The sequence below is a fragment of the Setaria italica genome, chromosome IV (genome assembly GCF_000263155.2).
Source record: "Setaria italica strain Yugu1 chromosome IV, Setaria_italica_v2.0, whole genome shotgun sequence".
NCBI lineage: Eukaryota > Viridiplantae > Streptophyta > Magnoliopsida > Poales > Poaceae > Setaria > Setaria italica.
Window position 1 is genome coordinate 23,669,452 of NC_028453.1, and position 5,383 is coordinate 23,674,834.

A 5,383-nucleotide genomic window follows, 5' to 3' on the forward strand; every position below is an offset into this window, starting at 1 on the left:
AAGGTTGTACCTTTGTCTATATTTCTCATGCACTAAGCTCAGGTACTACCTATTATCGGCGGAATGTGTGGTCGTGTGTAATGATGATGTCGTCAAATACATGTTGTCACTGCCAATCTTGAAGGGGAGGATTGGAAAATGAATTCTGGCCCTCTCGGAATTCGATCTGAGGTACGAATCGGCCAAGGCTGTCAAGGGTCAGGTAATGGCCGACTTCGTCACCTAACACTGTGGACCAGAAATTACTGTCGTCGAGCCGGCTCCGTGGACTCTCTACTTTGATGGATCTTCGTGTGGGGTTGGATCAGGAATCGGCATAATCCTCATATCACCTCAGGGGGCAAGTCATTATTTCTCTTTGCCGATTGAGGCTTCCGCTACTAATAATCAAGCAGAGTATCAGGCTGTCTTAAAGGGCATCCAATTGTTGAGGGAGGTCAAGGCGGACGCGGTGGAAATATTTGGGGATTCCATGCTTATCATAGATCAGTTGACTGGAAAGTGCGAGTGCGAGGATGATACTCTGAGGATTTATTATGAGGAATGCCTCCAGTTACTCAAAGAGTTCAAGATCGTAATTATTGAACATATCCCCAGAGATTACAATGAGGAAGCCAATAGACTTGCCCAGCACGCTTCTGGTTACTGGCCGATTCATGGCGCTTTGGCTCTAGAGTTGGCGGCCGACGACTGGAGGAAAGAGATCGCCGACTATTTAAAGGATCCATCCAAGAAAGTTGATCGGTGGGTACGCTTTCAAGCCACAAAGTATGTCTTACTTGAAGATGAATTGTTTTATCGGACGATTGATGGAGTGTTGCTCAAGTGCCTTGGCGTTGAGGAAGCAAAGACTCTGATAGGTGAGATTCATGAAGGTGTATGTGGGGCCCATCAATCGGCTTTCAAGATGAAGTGGATGATTAGAAACAATGGGTATTACTGGCCGACAATACTTGAAGATTGCTTCAAATATTATAAAGGCTATCAGGATTGTCAAAAATTTGGCAATGTGCAACGAGGCCCGACCTCGGCTATGAATCTGTTAATAAAGTCGTGGCCATTTAGAGGTTGGGGAATTGATTTCATCGGCCAGATCTATACACCGTCAAGAAAAGGGCATAAATTCATATTGGTAGCGACTGATTACTTCACCAAGTGGGTTGAGGCGGTTCCTTTGAAAATTGTAACATCAGCCAACATGATTGAGTTCATGAAGGGGCACATTATTATCGGTTTGGTATTCCTCAGACCATCACGACTGATCAGGGGTCGAAGTTTACCTCAGGGGAGTTTGAGGAGTTCACTGCCAATATGGGGATTAAGCTATTGAATTCTTCTCCGTATTATGCTAAGGCCAATGGTGAGGCTGAGTCGTCCAACAAAGGGGTTATTAAACTAAGTAAAAGGAAGATCGAAGAGCAACCAAGACGGTGGCATACGACGCTGAATGAGTCCTTGTGAGCTTATCGGATGGCTTGCCACAGTGCTACCAAGGTGTCCCCTTATCAGTTAGTATACGGGCATGAAGCCGTATTACCTTGGGAGCTAAAGATTGGGTCTAGACATGTGTCACTTCATGATCAGTTGTCGACTGATGATTGTTCCGCCCTCAATAGGGGAGAATTGGAGGATTTGGTGAATTAGCGGCTAAGAGCTTTGATCAGCATTGAGGAAAATAAGAAAAGGATCACCAGATGGTATGATAAGAAGGTCAAAGTCAAAAAGTTTTCCCAAGGGATTTGGTCTGGAAATTGGTCTTGCTGATAGGATCCAAAGATCCCAAATATGGAAAATGGTCGCCCACTTGAGAGGGTCCATATCGGATTAGCGAATGTGCTCCAGGCAATGTGTACATACTGGAGACTTTTGAAGGAGAAGAATTTACAAGGGCCCTGAATGGAAGATATTTGAAAAGATACTACCCTAGTATATGGGTAGGCGCTTAGCCGATGATGTGGCATATCAGGCCTTCACGGCCAATGCGTACTGATTCGTGTTCACATAGTCGATGCAAGGGGCATCACCTTAAATATATGGCCGACGTGGTACAAGTCGCCCTTAGATAAAAAGTACCAACACAATTATTGGTTACAACAATTTAACGACATCTGAGTTGAGCCTTATTCATATCAATCTCCCTCTGGAGTCGATCCAATTCGGTCTGGAGCCGGGCATTCTTTTCCTCCACTTCTGCCATATCGTCTTCAAGAGCAATTTGATTGGGCAGCTGATGGCTCCTTTCGACTGGTTGCTAGTTTTGCCTTTTAGAGGCTTTGGCCTCGATGTCATCCACAATCTTCTTGATTTTCGTGGGAAGGTGGTCTCTGAGTTCCTCACGATGAGTTTGGATCAAATCTTAGTCAGCTTGAGTGAGTGGTTCATCGGAGTGCATGATCTCAATGGCTCGTTCAAGACCGCGGCTGAGCCGGTTTGGCTACGAGAATAATGGATGGTCAATTGATAGAGAAATCCGTTGAGAGTTAGGGAGTTAACTTCATACCTGATTGACAGAGGAGGAGGAAGCCATCTTGGTCGCCTGATCGAAGACTTGGAAGTGTGTACAAGGAACAAGTTAACGTGTGCTGTGCGAGTGCTTTCAGAAGGAGTGCAAGGGTCTTGTATTTATAGAACAAGATGGCAATGGAGAACGGTCGGTAAAAGGAGGGCATTTAAAGAAAGTAACCATTGGGTCAAAAAGCTGCGGGAGAACCATTCAGACTCACATTCAAGAAAGAAACGCCAAAAGTATCAACGTTACACAAGATATTCAAAGACCGGTTGAGTTCATTACAACTATCCGAGAAGATTGTTTATGGCCTCAATTGCTCATAAGCGAACTTGGTCGACTGCATCTAACACTCGCCGATCATCATCGAACAATCCTGGTACTTCTGGCATGCTGCGATGAAGACGGATGGCCTCGTGAGCAAGGGACTGTCTTTCTTGTTTCAAATCGGCGATGATGGTTGGGATATCTTCAAGCTTCTTTTCTTCAGTGACGATAGCCTTTACGAGCAGTTCCATCTCTTTAGCGAGCTTTGCTCTATGCCGTTTGAGCTAGTCTATTTCACTGATGATGCTCAGACGGGAAGTCTCGAGGAGGCCGATCCGCTGGTGTACCTCTTGTGCACGGTGCTTGTAGGACTCTTCTTCTTGACGCACCATCTCCAGTTTAGCACGGTCAGCCATCTAGCGCAAGGCTCTAAGCATTGGAACCTGCGTGGTTTCGATATATGCTGCAGGTGTGAGGGCCTCTTCTGCGTCTTCTGGGACTTAGCCTTTGATCTCGTTGAAAATCCACCGTATCGGTTTAGCATCTTCCACCAATTGGTCGATGTTCTCTTGACGAAGGGTTTGCATGTTTTGGAGCTTGGCACGGACATCTTCTGGTATTAAGTGTCGGTGTTTTAGACCGGCAACCCGCCTAGGGGGTACCCTAGGTGATCTTTTATGCGATAAGGGTCGTCGAGAATCAAGGAATCAATGGTGATGCAAGGAACACGATTTAGACAGGTTCGGGCCGCTAGATCGTGTAATACCCTACGTCCTGTGTGTTGGTTTGTATTTGATGAACTGGAGTTGTCCTCATGTGTTGAGGTCTGTCCCGGTTTCGGTTGGGTCTTGAGAGGGGTCCCTGCCCGCCCTTATATACACAGGAGGGCAGGGTTACAAGTCTGAGTCCTAGTCGGGTACTATTACAGAGTTCTACTCGGTAATGGCCCGAGTAGTTTTCTATAAACATACTTGACTAGTCCGAGTAGGATACGCCCATCCTTGTTCTAATCTTGTCCAAGTACGTCCGTTGATGGGCCGTCCAAGGCCTACTCGTGGACCTAGGGTGTATGCCCGATAAGCCCCCGAGTACTTTGTAGTCGTGCGCCACAGTCTTGGGTACTGCGGGCACTATCCGAGTAGCTAGTCGTAGAGGTTGCAGACTGAAGTGCTCGAGTACTGTCGTGTGGCTGGAAGGTACTCTTTTTGCTCCTTTGAGTTGTTTCTATCCTGAGTAATTTTATATGGTAGTGCGATGTCAATCGCACTCCATATGTTGTAGCCCCCGAGCCTTAGGTTGAGTCGAAGAGTCAGGCTTAGGGTCAAACCAGCTTTTGTCTATTTTACCCATGGAGATCTTGGGAAAAAAGAAAAAACTGACCAACGGGTACGGTACCCGCAGCCCCTGAGCACTTGGGCGATCTCTGTCATTGAAGTGGTCAGCAGTCCGTTGAAAGGAGTAGCCGTTGAGTGTTAAAGGCGATTAATCTGCAATTAATCCGTCCGTTGCGCAACTGATGCGTGGAAACTGGAGCTAGCAGAGATAAAACTTGAAGGTCCCCTTTCGGTTGGTTTTACGCTGTACGGTAATCAGATCTGTTTTATTGCCTCCCCTTCTTCTGCTCCACATTTGCCCCGCTGCAAGTGCCGCCGCCGCCGCCATTGTCGTCCCCTGAGGGAGATCCGAGGGAGAGTGCCGTTTTAGCTTGAAGTTGAGTCCGTCGGATGCGCACTAAGAAGATGGGCAAGAAACCCGAGAAGATCCAGGGTAAGGCTCCGGTGATGGGCAAGGCGAAATCCAAGAAGGGGAAGGAGCTGGTGCTGCCGGCGTCGAAGGTGGGGCTGACGAACCAGATTGCGCCGCTGCCGCCTAGGGCAACGTGGCAACATTCGGTGATGAAGGAGGAAGCGGTCCAAGCACTAGTCAACGCAAAGCTCCTGCAGTCGAAGGAGATTCTTGAGTGGCGCCCCGTGTTTCCCAATGCGTGGCAATTTGAGGAACATCCAGGTGAGACAGTGATGCTCGCACACTTTGTGGAGAGGGGTTTGGCAGTGCCCACCTCCGATTTCTTCAGAGGTATCCTCGAGTACTATAAGCTTCAACTTGTTCATTTGAACCCCAATGGTGTATTGCATATGTCCATTTTCGTACACCTCTGCGAAGTGTATTTGGGAGTTCCTCCGAGTCTCGAGTTGTTTAGGAAGTTATTCCGTTGTAAGCCTCAGCCGAGTGCCCAAAGGATGGAAGTCTTCGGAGGCGCCGGGTTCCAACTCAGGAACTCGGGCGCATACATTGAGTACAACTTGACTGATTCCCATGGTGAATGGAAGAAGAGGTGGTTCTATATTGGGAACCACGATCCTTGCCTGCCTGTGGTGACTGGACACGCGCCCAAACATGCAAAAAACTGGGTGAGTGAACCCGAAGACACTCCTGAGCTGGATCACCTGATGCAGCAGATTAACGAGTTGAAGGCACTCGGTCTGACTGGAATCAATGTGGCGGCCAGCTTCCTGAAGAGGCCACTTCAACAACTTACTCACTCGGGAAGTGAGTACACAGGTCTTAAAGATCCATCGCGTATGTCCGATGAGGATATATTCGATGATG